A 14,275-nucleotide genomic window follows, 5' to 3' on the forward strand; every position below is an offset into this window, starting at 1 on the left:
ATTTGTGTAGCACAATAAAATTTGAAAAAAAAAAAGAACTACACTGGAGCCGATGTTGACATTTAGTCATCCTAAATTGTCAGGAGTCCAAGTATGCTTATAGATGAACCGATTCTGATTTCTGTTTCTCTTTGCTCAATCAAATAGTCTCATAAGAATGTTAGGATAACTTCCACGAAGAGATCACGGCCAAATTCTTTCTGCTTCCTGGTGCATTATTAATAGTAGTAAATTGAAGTAAGTATCAATACTGAACAGCTGATTAAATTTTCAGCGTTATTTTCCTACGAAAATGTCATGAAAATATGTGGAACATTTGCTTCGCTGAAGCTGTCGGCATAAGTATCTGCTCGCTTACGAGCTGTATCCAATCGCAAATGCGATATAAACGAATGCTGAATCTGATATCATCTAATGAACACGGTTTGTAAGACCATTCAATGTTCTGTCAGCAAATAAATTTTGATTTTTATGGGATCAGGTCGCTAGGATGCTATTCACATTTTTATTTAGTTGAAATGTTCTCCCCCTGACGAAATTTCCACGTACCCGATATTAGGATATCACCCTCTTTACTCTTTCCGCTTGAAGAGGTGCTCTTTTCGCCGAGGCTGCGCTGCCTCCGCCACAAGGGAGAGCGGATTCATCACCAGTAAAAGCCCTGGTTTTATTCCGAGGCTTATGAATAAGATGCATCCTGTATGCTCCAAGCTGTAATTGATGATGAAAGTGAAAGTGAACTTCTCGTACAGCACACTGACGCAACCTTTAGGACCGCACCGTTCATTACAACACGCTTGTTAACTGATAGGTAGTTTCTATATAAAAACCGATGGAAATTAATTGATGGTTACGTGCAGTAGAAATTAGGTGAAATGCACTAGAGGATAAAACGAAATCAAGGAAAATACAACATATAAAAAAAACGGAGATGATTTATATAATCTTTCCCACCCGGAAATAAACAAAAAGAAGCTCCTGTAGCTATTTCTGTGCAGAAAAACTATCTGCAGACCTACATTTAGATTGGCATCGTATTCAGCTGAACTAGGCCGACTTGTATTTGTAAGAGCAGATTTCAAAAAGTAAGCTACACATTATTATAGCAGGCCAAACAATATTTACTGAATGCTGCACTACACATCAAAATGACACAGACACATTATTTTTCAAAATAGTTACCAAGCATTTTTGGTAAAAATCTGTCGCAACACTGTAAAGTTGATGCATTAAGTTGTTCTAAAAGCGGTGCTGATATTCAAAACAATAAAAGCGGGTTAAAAGCAGTGAGCTATCTGGGGAAGTTAACCTTGCATTACTGAGCAACTGTTTCACCAGGTATCCAGTCTAGTTTACCTAATTCCCAACCAGACTAACATTAATTATAATCTTTTAATAGTCATCTTACGACAACCGGTGATATATATATAAAAAGAGAATTTAAATTAAAAGAAATGAATCAGTTTGTATTTGGACGTTTATTTTGACATTGATAATTGTTTCGTTAAAATTTCAGCATATTAAATCAACCACCAGAACAGTTTTTAACCAATAGGCACAGTGACAAAATTTTAAATTAAGTAACTAACATATGTACATATTTCAGGCCACTGATGATGCCTTGCAGAAAATAAGGGCGAAACGCGTATGGCACTAAAATTGTTTTTTATTCAATTGCTGTCAGACGGGCCATAGGTAAAAATTATCAATATACCGTAATATTACACGCAACTGAGGAAGACAGGACTACAAATGTTTAAGATGTCATATTAAACTTGATTCATAACTAAACTGGTGCCTTAATTAGGATTGTGAAAATGTGAGTTTGTAATCTTACGGAACGCATCAAATTTGGAGCCAAGATTGGGAGACTGCATACAACACTGCATTCATAAAATAACGCACAAAGAACGTTGAAACATATGCAAGAGGAAATTAGCCACAACCAACCGATTCAATTTTCACCCAAAGAAGTTACGTTCGTAGCACAATCCTGTCCGTCATGAAATTACCACACACTGGTATACTAAATTCATACTAACTCTCTGTGAAATCTTCCTGAAAAGAATAGCTGAGGGCTTCTTTGATGCTTACACCACACGCTTCACGTGGTCAACTTGGTTTACACAAAGAGTGTAACTCCACAATAATTTTGATAATTATAATAAATTACATTGAAATGCAATTTACAAAAGAAAAACCTCAAACTGGTTACTATCGTCTTACTATTAACCTGATGGGTCAAACAATTGTATAATGACGTGGTACTGATCTCACAAAGTACACCCCACGTGGGTTGAACATAAAGAAAAGTAGCTATATTGAAAAATATTGTCAAGACGAGACGTTGTAATCTCACGCACATTTGCATTTAAGATTGATGATCTTAGTTAGAGTTATGGATCATCAACATTTGGTTCCACTTTACTGACAAAGTAGTGACAAAGCAACTACTGGAAGATATTCTGAACTTCACACTCGAATTACACTGCATTGCAATTTAAGATAACATAAGATATTTTAGATCTAAACCTGAAATATAGGTGGTTAAATTTTCAGTTAGGCTGAACTTAAGAAATCCATTGTCCTACGGACTTTGCAGAGACGCGCTTAGCTGGAGATCTTACCAGTTCAGATGCTCGCTGCGGACAGACTGGCGTGGGCCCCTACCGAGGGTGCTTCACAGATACAAACGGAAGTGACCAGAGAAGCAGCTTCCTATACCAACATGACAAGGTACGGACAGTACCATACTGAGAATAGAAACCGCTTTGCCTTTAGAAAGCGTAGCTACCTGTTCTGATATTGGTGCTACTGTTCTCTAACAGACAGGCTTGTCTGCTACCATCAAGCTTGCAACTAGAAATACATTTGCTCATTCATCCTTTCACATAGAATGGAAGGGGGAAGACAGTATCTTATCATATACACTATATAAAAAAAGCGCATGTTGGTTCCATATGAGACTGTGTGACATGAATTACACATAAACTGTGTTTTAAAGTGTATTAGTGTGACAGATAGTTCTTGTTTATGTGTAAAAGTAACATGTTACACTGCACAGTCTCCTCCCAGATGGAGTCAGAAACACCACAGTAAATTCAGAAGTGGAATGTATGCCGTAAATGACAACAGATTTAAGAAATTAACATGAAAGGAATCCAACAGAGACCTTTCAACATTCTACCACCTGTTTAACTCCTCGACGGTGGAAATCCGCTCCTTCGTCAAAGAGCCTTTGGAGAACCGCATTGTGGACGTTCTCATCGTTGGAAACTCGCTCCATCCCCATTCACCTCCTCCACATTTTCTTCCTCCCTGGCGGAGACACTGACGGGAAACTTCCGTGGTCGATCTTGATGACATTCCTTCCCGATAAACATCACCAGTATTTTGCGTCCATGGTCAAACTGGTGGTAACATTACAAGATCGCTGTACGCGATATGGTATTTAGTCCATACACGGGTGAATTTCACGATGAGTCTGTGAGAAATTAGATCAAATCGTACCGTCCAGCGAACTTCAAATACGATGTACGTTTCCAGTTGTGTAATTTCAGTGGCACTCTCTGATACATATGTTATCCACACTGATTTTCTTACACAATGATCTTAGCGTGCGAAAACATACGTACAGATATTGTGATCATTGGTACCGCAATATGTATCCACCTCAGTGAGTTAATCGCTTTTTCTCTCCGTCTAACTGTCTTCCCCTCAAATACAATGCATAATTTAATACCTGATGTTTTCTGCACAGTCGTAACTGTGACACGAAGTAGACTATGCCTCTGAGTAGACTTTTCCCGTTTTGCGACCATGCATCCACACTACGATACCTGACCAGCTGTTCTATAGGTTCAACGGCCAAACATAATTTCTTAAGTGTGGATGGTCGCCAGATTTCGTTTCCTCTCATGGGAACATAAGTCGAACTGCGAGCGAGGGGTACGTGAACAACGACTCCGCATCGGCCTATGACGAGTTGGAAATTTGGGTCAGCCGAGAAGCTTGTCCAGATGGCCGAGGCGGTTAAGGTAACCACTCTATGGAAGTGAACCATCTGGGTTCGAATTCTGGTCCGACATAAATTTTTAGTCCGGATCACTGAGTAATTTCAATGCACGAATGTGGCACCCGAAGGAAAAATTTCCCTGAGTATTAATGGCTTGCTTGTGCCACACACACTTTAAGGTACTAACCAACCTAGAAACATATTAGTTGCAATGGACGTAATTACTACTCTGCAAATGAAGTCTTACTGATGTAGTGTTCAGGATATCGTCGTCAGTCAGCTATGGAAATATTTTGATTTACACCCCTAACACCTAGTATATTTTATAAGACTCAATATGCCCAATAAATCATATATGAATCAAGTGTTTCACATATCGTCAGTAACTGGAGGTACTTGAAAAAATCATTCCTTCAAACCAAAGTACTGCAACGGCCTTAGAAACAGGATGATGAGAACTGTGCGCTAATCGACAACCTAGGAGGTGCTGAAGAGTTTAAAACAACCTATCTAAACAGCATGATTCGTAATCCTTTACCCTCCTTGTTTGACACTAATTAAGGTTCACAAATAATAATTTATTAGTACGTCAACTACTTACAGCCTTAAGTATGAGGGGAGTTGCTGGTATAGGAGAGGTAGAAGTTGCCTTTGTCAGTTTATACATAACTGAGCGAGAACTGTTAATATACTCAGATGTTAGCAGCGGAGGCCGAGGGAAGGAGACATGAGAGGCAAGAACATTCATGTATAGCGCATCAAGTTTTATGACATCACCATGTAGATATACGAATATGACATTTATATGAAGGTAGGTGTTGTTTTTTTGTGGTCTCAGTCCTGAGACTGGTTTGATGCAGATCTCCATGCTACTCTATCCTGTGCAAGCGTCTTCATCTCCCAGTAACTACTGCAGCCTACATTCTTCTGAATATGCTTAGTGTATTCATCTCTTGGTCTCCCTCTACGATTTTTACACTCCACGCTACCCTCCAATACTAAATTGGTGATCCCTCGATGTCTCAGAACATTTTCTACCAACCGATCCCTTCTTCTAGTCAAGTTCTGCCACAAGCTCCTCTTCTCCCCAATTCTATTCAATACCTCCTCATTAGTTATGTGATCTACCTATCTAATCTTCATCATTTATCTGTAGCACCACATTTCGAAAGCTTCTATTCTCTTATTGTCTAAATTCTTTATCTTTCACGTTTCACTTCCATACATGGCTACTCTCCATACAAATACTTTCAGAAACCACTTCCTGACATTTAAATCTATACTCGATGTTAACACATTTTTCTTCTTCAGAAACGCTTTCCGTGCCATTGCCAGTCTACATTTTAAATCCTCTCCACTTCGACCATCATCAGTTATTTTGCTCCCCAAATAGCAAAACTCCTTTACTACTTTAAGTGTCTCATTTCCTAATCTAATTCCCTCAGCATCACCCGATATAATTCGACTACATTCCATTATCCTCGTTTTGCTTTTGTTGATGTTCTTCTTACACCCTACTTTCAAGACACTGTCCATTCCGTTCTAATGCTCTTCCAAGTCCCTTGCTATCTCTGACAGAATTCCAATGTCATCAGCGAACCTCAAAGTTTTTATTTCTTCTCCATGGATTTTAATACCTACTCCGAACTTTTCTTTTGTTTCCTTTATTGCTTGCTCAATATACAGATTGAATAACATCGGGGATAGGCTACAACCCGATCTCACTCCCTTCCCAACCACTGCTTCCCTTTCATACCCCTCGACTCTTATAACTGCCATCTGCTTTCTGTACAAATTGTAAATAGCCTTTCGCTCCCTGTATTTTTACCCCTGCCACCTTCAGAACTTGAAAGAGAGTATTCCAATCAACATTGTCAAAACTTTCTCTAAGTCTACAAATGCTAGAAACATAGGTTTGCCTTTCCTTAATCTTTCTTCTAAGATAAGTCGTAGGGTCAGTATTGCCTCACGTGTTCCAACAATTCTACGGAATCCAAACCAATCTTCCACGAGGTCGGCTTTTACCAGATTTTTCATTCGTCTGTAAAGAATTCGAGTTAGTATTTTGCAGCTGTGACTTATTAAACTGATAGTTCGATAATTTTCACATCTGTCAACACCTGCTGTCTTTGGGATTGGAATTATTATATTCTTCTTGAAGTCTGATGGTATTTCGCCTGTCTCACACATCTTGCTAACCAGACGTTAGAGTTTTGTCAGGACTGGCTCTCCCAAGGCGGTCAGTAGTCCTAATAGAATGTTGTCTACTCCGGTGGCCTTGTTTCGACTCAGGTCTTTCAGTGCTCTGTCAAGCTCTGCACTCAGTATCATATCTCCCATTTCAATTCATCTACATCCTCTTCCATTTCCATAATATTGTCCTCGAGTACATCGCCCTTGTATAGACCCTCTATATACTCCTTCCATCTTTCTGCTTTCCCTTCTTTGCTTAGAACTGGGTTTCCATCTGAGCTTTTGATATTCATACAAGTGGTTCTCTTTTCTTCGAAGGTCTCTTTAATTTTCCTGTAGGCAGTATCTATCTTACCCCTAGTGAGATAAGCCTCTACATCCTTACATTGGTCCTCTAGTCATCGCTGCTTAGCCATTTTGCAGTTCCTGTCGATCTCATTTTTGAGACGTTTCTATTCCTTTTTGCCTGCTTCATTTACTGCATTTTTATATTTTCTCCTTTCATCAATTAAATTCAATATTTCTTCTGTTACCCAAGGTTTGCTACAAGCCCTCGTCTTTTTACCTATTTGATCCTCTGCTGCCTCCACTATTTCATCGCTCAAAGCTACCTTTTCTTCTTCTACTGTATTTCTTTCCCCCATTCCTGTGAATTGTTCCCTTATGGTCTCCCTGAAACTCTGTACAACCTCTGGTTCTTTCAGTTTATCCAGGTCCCATCTCCTTAAATTCCCACCAGTTTGAAGTTTCTTCAGTTTAACCTACAGTTCATAACCAATTGATTGTGTAACGTATTGCGAATACTTAGAAAGAAGGATCCTTTATTGTATGATTATATGATAGCGGAACAAACACTGGTAGCAGTTACTTCTGTAAAATATCTGGGAGTATGCGTGCGGAACGATTTGAAGTGGAACGATCATATAAAATTAATTGTTGGTAAGGCGGGTACCAGGTTGAGATTCATTGGGAGAGTACTTAGAAAATGTAGTCCATCAACAAAGGAGGTGACTTACCAAACACTCGTTCGACCTATACTTGAGTATTGCTCATCAGTGTGGGATCCGTACCAGATCGGGTTGACGGAGGAGATAGAGAAGATCCAAAGAAGAGCGGCGCGTTTCGTCACAGGGTTATTTGGTAACCGTGATAGCGTTACGGAGATGTTTAACAAACTCAAGTGGCAGACTCTGCAAGAGAGGCGCTCTGCATAGCGGTGTAGCTTGCTCGCCAGGTTTCGAGAGGGTGCGTTTCTGGATGAGGTATCGAATATATTGCTTCCCCCTACTTATACCTCCCGAGGAGATCACGAATGTAAAATTAGAGAGATTAGAGCGCGCACGGAGGCTTTCAGACAGTCGTTCTTCCCTCGAACCATACGAGACTGGAACAGGAAAGGGAGGTAATGACAGTGGCATGTAAAGTGCCCTCCGCCACACACCGTTGGGTGGCTTGCCGAGTATAAATGTAGATGTAGATGTAGATGTGGTCAGAGTCCGCATCTACCCCTGGAAATGTCTTACAATTTAAAACCTGGTTCCTAAATCTCTGTCTTACCATTACATAATCTATCTGATACCTCTTAGTATCTCCAGGGTTCTTCCATGTACACAACCTTCTTTCATGAGTCCTGAACCAAGTTATGCTCTGCACAAAATTCTGCCAGGCGGCTTCCTCTTTCATTTCTTTGCGCCAATTCATATTCACCTACTATGTTTCCTTCTGTCCCTTTTCCTACTCTCGAATTCCAGTCACCCATGACTATTAAATTTTCGTCCCCCTTCACTACCTGAATAATTTCTATTATTTCGTCATACATTTCATCAATTTCTTCATCATCTGCAGAGCTAGTTGGCATATAAACTTGTACTACTGTAGTAGGCGTGGGCTTCGTGTCTACCTTGGTCACAATAATGCCTTCACTATGCTGTTTGTAGTAGCTTACCCGTACTCCTATTTTTTTATTCATTATTATACCTACTCCTGCATTAGCCCTACTTGATTTTGTATTTATAACCCTGTATTCACCTGACCAAAAGTCTTCTTCCTCCTGCCACCGAACTTCACTAATTCCCACTATATCTAACTTTAACCTATCCATTTCCCTTTTTAAATTTTCTAATCTACCTGCCCGATTAAGGGATCTGACATTCCACTCTCCGTTCCGTAGAACGCCAGTTTTCTTTCGCCTGATAACGACGTCCTCTTGAGTAGTCCCTGCCAGGAGATTCGAATGGGGGACTAATTTACCTCCGGAATATTTTATCCAAGAGGACGTCATCATCATTTAATCATACAGTAAAGCTGCATGCCCTCGGGAATAATGACGGCTGTAGTTTCCCCTTGCTTTCAGCCGTTCGCATTACCAGAACAGCAAGGCCATTTTGGTTAGTGTTACAAGGCCAGATCAGTCAATCATCCAGACTGTTGCCCCTGCAAATACTGAAAAGGCTGCTGCCCCTCTTCAGGAATCACACGTTTGTCTGGCCTCTCAATAAATACCCCTCCGTTGTGGTTGCACCTACGGTACGGCTATCTGTATCGTTGAGGCACGCAAGCCTCCCCATTAATGGCACGGTCCATGGTTCGTGTGGGGAGGGGGGGGGGGCTTGCGAAGATAGATATGTAGTCAAAGTTTGTTACGTGAGATTTGCTATGTTTAAAGTAGTCTTGAAAATAATTATGGTACTAGTCGTCTTTGAGAGACAACTCACGGAATTAGTACGTTGTGTAGAATTCATGAAGATTGGTGAAGGTTATGTGAAGAGAACAGACACAGCAACGATGATTATATAAGGAAAGAAGTTCGTCTTTTCAATATCTGCACCTTGTACACTGACTCCTTTCAGTTCCCAGATACTTCTGATAAATATCTACAGTTTCCTTATTCTGATTGTAGTGGACTTTGGTGACAGCTAGGTGGGCATGTTTAACAACAGAGTAGTTGCAAAAGCAGGGATTCGTGTCAGTCAGAGTTACACGAAAATCAGCTTATCTCTTTTACTTTGAACCTGTATGAACGCATTCAAAGACAGTAATGCAAGAGGTGGAGGCACATCACCTAGCAATAGTAAGATCCGATACCACCTCACTTCGACCCCTGAACGTTCATCAAAGCCAAGAAACAACGAAAGCTGTTCGAAAAGTAAATTCCGATAAGGCGCCAAATGGAAACTGCAGTGAAATTCCGATGGAGTAGTGTCCCCAGTATGCATGTCGATCGCGCTACGTTGCTCTTTTGAGTTGTGGGAGCAATGTGAGCGCGTAAGGATGCCTAGAATATGGTATCTCCTGCAAAGTATGAGGGCGAAGTATGAGGGCGAGATGAGAGATTTTGAACGAAGTCCTGCAGCTCGCATGACATAACTGGTCACACGTTTCCCTCTTCATGACAATTCTCAAGCCAAAACTGCAGGGTCAATGAAGATGCAATTTTTTCGATGGGAAATGTTTGATGACCCACAATTGAGCGCCTAAATGGCTCTCTCTGAGTTCATCTCTGCTCGTATGAACGGCTGCCTATGAAGGTTCTAAATATAGAGGAATGTAACTTAATGAGGATGCGTAGGAAGAACAAACCCATAGTTCTGATACTGTATTGATAGTGTCCTGCTTGGCGAAGCCACGTTGTTTAAATATCTGAGGGTAACGTTGCAAAGCGTTATGAAAAGGAACGAGCATATGACGATTGTGGTAGGAAGGGCAGATGGTCCGTTTTATTGGGAGAATTCTAGGAAAGTGTGGTTCATTTGTAAAGGAGACCGCATATAGGACGCTGGTGAGACCTATTGTCTGGTACTGCTCGAGTGTTTGCGTTTCGTACCAGGTCAACTTAAAGAAGAAATCGAAGAAATTCAGAGGCGGGCTGATAGATTTGTTACAGGCAGGTTCTAACAACACGCAAGTGTTATGGAGATGCTTTGGTAACTCAAATGGGAATCCCTGAAGAAAAGGCGACGTTCCTCTCTAGAGACACAACTGGGAAAATTTAGAGAACCAGCATTTGAAGATGACTGCAGAACGATTGTGTTGCCTCCACCATACATCGCGCGTAAGGGCCACGAAGATATGAGAAATTAGGGAACGTATGGAGGAATATAGACAGTCGTTTTTCTCTAGTTGTATTTGCGAATGCAACAGGAAAGGAAATGACTAGTAGTCGTGTGGGGTACCCACCGCCACGCGCCGTTAGGTGGACTGCGGACCCACGAAGTAGATATAGATGTAAATGTAGGATACAACGATTTGGCACAGACGACGAGCTGTGAACCAGCTTAGAGGACTGGCGGAAAACACAGGGGGCTTCCTTCTGTGGCAATGGTATTGGAAAGTTGGTAAAACGCTACGACAGATGTCTTAGTCGGACTGGCGACTATGTAAAGAAGAAGCTGCAAGACGTAGCTAACTGCTGCAAATAAAACATTATTCATTTGCTGATTCGCAGAGTGGTTACCATGCTGCGACCGATCGCATATTGCTTGTAGCACTCGTATTAACACGCAGTACAGTACTGTATCTGCAGGGTCACTTACGTTGCCGAAATAACTCAACATACATTTCATTGCTGCCACGAGTATCAGAAGCAATGTATTCCCGATTTCCGCTGATATCGTACGAACAGTACATGTCCAACCCGCCACATACTTCACCCATTATTACCGTATTATCATTCCCAGAAAATTCCTGGGATTGTTTCTCTGTATACTCCAGTTTTTAGACCTTGTCCCTCTCTCATGTGTTATTATAAAGTCTTTTTTTTCTTTTTCTGCTTTTTACTCAGTATTAAACATGCATCTGCTCTCTAGATGTACAAGGTGTTCAGAGCACAAATGTAGATACTGTGATCATTGTTACGTGAATATGTACGCACTTCACTAGTTGCGACATAGTCGTTATATGAACAGTGATTCAATACTGTCAAATGTTTTTTATTCCTGTCTTTGATGACAATATCAATTCTTTTTACGATGACCGGTTTCAGTCAGTAATGAGGATGGTCGTTATTAACTGAAACAGGTAATCGTCAAAAGAATTGATATTGTGGTCAAAGACTGGAATAAAAAAACATTTGTACGTACTTCAGTGACTCATTTCTTTTTCCTCTGCGACTGTCTTCTCTCAAACAAGTCACATAATTTTCTACCTGATCGTTTCTGCAGTCGTAACTGCATTATTAATTATAAGTGGACTACGCCTTTCAGTATAGTCTAGCCAATTTGCGTCTACGGGTCCACACTTCAGCACGTAACCTGCTCCGCAGGTGAAAGTAACCGTTAATGGACTGCTATTGCCACATGGAGGTACTAACAACCTACAAACGTACTACTCCTAATAGCTATAATTAACAGTTTGCAAGTAATGCAAATACTTATGGAATTTTGATAAGTAGACTGTCCTGAGTCATCAGCACTTATATGTCTACCACCTTGTACACTGCTGTTACGGCTGAAGATCAACAACTTCAAGTCAGTGGTATTACAAATCTAAAAGTCACTTGTTTTTATTCGCATCAAATGAAAATGACTGGGCCGGCCATGTGGCGGAGCGGTTCTAGGGGCTACAGTCTGGAACCGTGCGAACTACGGTCGCAGTTTCGAATCCTGCCTCGGGCATGAATGTGTGTGATGTCCTTAGGTTACTTAGGTTTAAGTAGTTCTAAGTTCTAGGGCACTGATGACCAAAGAAGTTAAGTCCCATAGTGCTCAGAGCCATTTTTTTTCGTTATTATAATAAATACACAAATGTGAATATCATTATATATCAAGATAAGATGGTAAAGGTGAAAAGTGTCTATAGAGGGTCTGTATAAGGGAGATAAAATTGAAGGCAGTGTCATAGAAACGAAAGAATTTGAGACAGCACTGAAAGACATAAATCGAAACAAGGACTCAGGAGTAGATGACGACCGAATTAGAAAGGATATAAAATGTAGACTGACAATGGCAAGAGAAACGTTTCTGAGAAGGAGAAGTTTGTTAACCGTAAATATACACTCCTGGAAATGGAAAAAAGAACACATTGACACCGGTGTGTCAGACCCACCATACTTGCTCCGGACACTGCGAGAGGGCTGTACAAGCAATGATCACACGCACGGCACAGCGGACACACCAGGAACCGCGGTGTTGGCCGTCGAATGGCGCTAGCTGCGCAGCATTTGTGCACCGCCGCCGTCAGTGTCAGCCAGTTTGCCGTGGCATACGGAGCTCCATCGCAGTCTTTAACACTGGTAGCATGCCGCGACAGCGTGGACGTGAACCGTATGTGCAGTTGACGGACTTTGAGCGAGGGCGTATAGTGGGCATGCGGGAGGCCGGGTGGACGTACCGCCGAATTGCTCAACACGTGGGGCGTGAGGTCACCACAGTACATCGATGTTGTCGCCAGTGGTCGGCGGAAGGTGCACGTGCCCGTCGACCTGGGACCGGACCGCAGCGACGCACGGATGCACGCCAAGACCGTAGGATCCTACGCAGTGCCGTAGGGGACCACACCGCCACTTCCCAGAAAATTAGGGACACTGTTGCTCCTGGGGTATCGGCGAGGACCATTCGCAACCGTCTCCATGAAGCTGGGCTACGGTCCCGCACACCGTTAGGCCGTCTTCCGCTCACGCCCCAACATCGTGCAGCCCGCCTCCAGTGGTGTCGCGACAGGCGTGAATGGAGGGACGAATGGAGACGTGTCGTCTTCAGCGATGAAAGTCGCTTCTGCCTTGGTGCCAATGATGGTCGTATGCGTGTTTGGCGCCGTGCAGGTTAGCGCCACAATCAGGACTGCATACGACCGAGGCACACAGGGCCAACACCCGGCATCATGGTGTGGGGAGCGATCTCCTACACTGGCCGTACATCACTGGTGATCGTCGAGGGGACACTGAATAGTGCACGGTACATCCAAACCGTCATCGAACCCATCGTTCTACCATTCCTAGAACGGCAAGGGAACTTGCTGTTCCAACAGGACAATGCACGTCCGCATGTATCCCGTGCCACCCAACGTGCTCTGGATGGTGTAAGTCAACTACCCTGGCCAGCAAGATCTCCGGATCTGTCCCCCATTGAGCATGTTTGGGACTGGATGAAGCGTCGTCTCACGCGGTCTGCACGTCCAGCACGAACGCTGGTCCAACTGAGGCGCCAGGTGGAAATGGCATGGCAAGCCGTTCCACAGGACTACATCCAGCATCTCTACGATCGTCTCCATGGGAGAATAGCAGCCTGCATTGCTGCGAAAGGTGGATATACACTGTACTAGTGCCGACATTGTGCATGCTCTGTTGCCTGTGTCTATGTGCCTGTGGTTCTGTCAGTGTGATCATGTGATGTATCTGACCCCAGGAATGTGTCAATAAAGTTTCCCCTTCCTGGGACAATGAATTCACGGTGTTCTTATTTCAATTTCCAGGAGTGTAGATTTAAGAAGGTGTTTGTTTAGCATTGAGCCATCACCCCACTGACCAACAGATTTTCAGTCGAGGTGCGTGGGATCACATGAAAGTGCTCCCGCTGTCATACGAAATAGCATCCCAGACCATAATTGAATGTGTAGGTCCAGAGTGTCTAAGCCGCAGACAGGTTTGTTGAAGGTACTCACCTTGCCTCCCTCTAACCAACACATTGCCATGAATGGCACCAAGCGAGAACTAGCTTTCATGATGGAATACAACGTACCTCCACTCCACCGTCCAATGAGCTCACGCTTGTCATCGCTGATGTAGGAAGTGGTAGTGATTTGGGGCCAGTGGAGTGCATACTATAGGGAGACTCGTAGCTGCCCTTGAAGTAACCGATTTGTAACAGTTAGTTCTGTCACTGTGGTGCTAACTGATGCTCAAATTGCTGCTGCAGCTGTAGTACGATGCCCCAGGCCATACACCAAACATGATGGTCTTTCGTCCCAATAGAGCCGCGCGACCATTCCGATTTCGGTCTTCTTGCGACAGTACATTTTCGTGACCATCGTTGCCAGGAATCATGTACAGTAACTACATGCCTGCGAAGTCTTTCCGCAATATCGCAGAAGGAACATCCAGCTTCTCGTAGCCCTATTACATGACTTTAGTTA

At 42.6% G+C, this 14,275-nt stretch overlaps 1 protein-coding gene across 1 annotated transcript in view; it reads left to right on the top strand.

Moving 5' to 3' along the window:
* The window catches only part of LOC126412294 (zwei Ig domain protein zig-8-like), an 899,595-nt gene that overhangs the window by 124,075 nt on the left and 761,245 nt on the right, over positions 1-14,275 (top strand). The gene's annotated exons all lie outside the window — the stretch shown is intronic.

The sequence above is a fragment of the Schistocerca serialis genome, chromosome 7 (genome assembly GCF_023864345.2).
Source record: "Schistocerca serialis cubense isolate TAMUIC-IGC-003099 chromosome 7, iqSchSeri2.2, whole genome shotgun sequence".
Lineage (NCBI taxonomy): Eukaryota > Metazoa > Arthropoda > Insecta > Orthoptera > Acrididae > Schistocerca > Schistocerca serialis.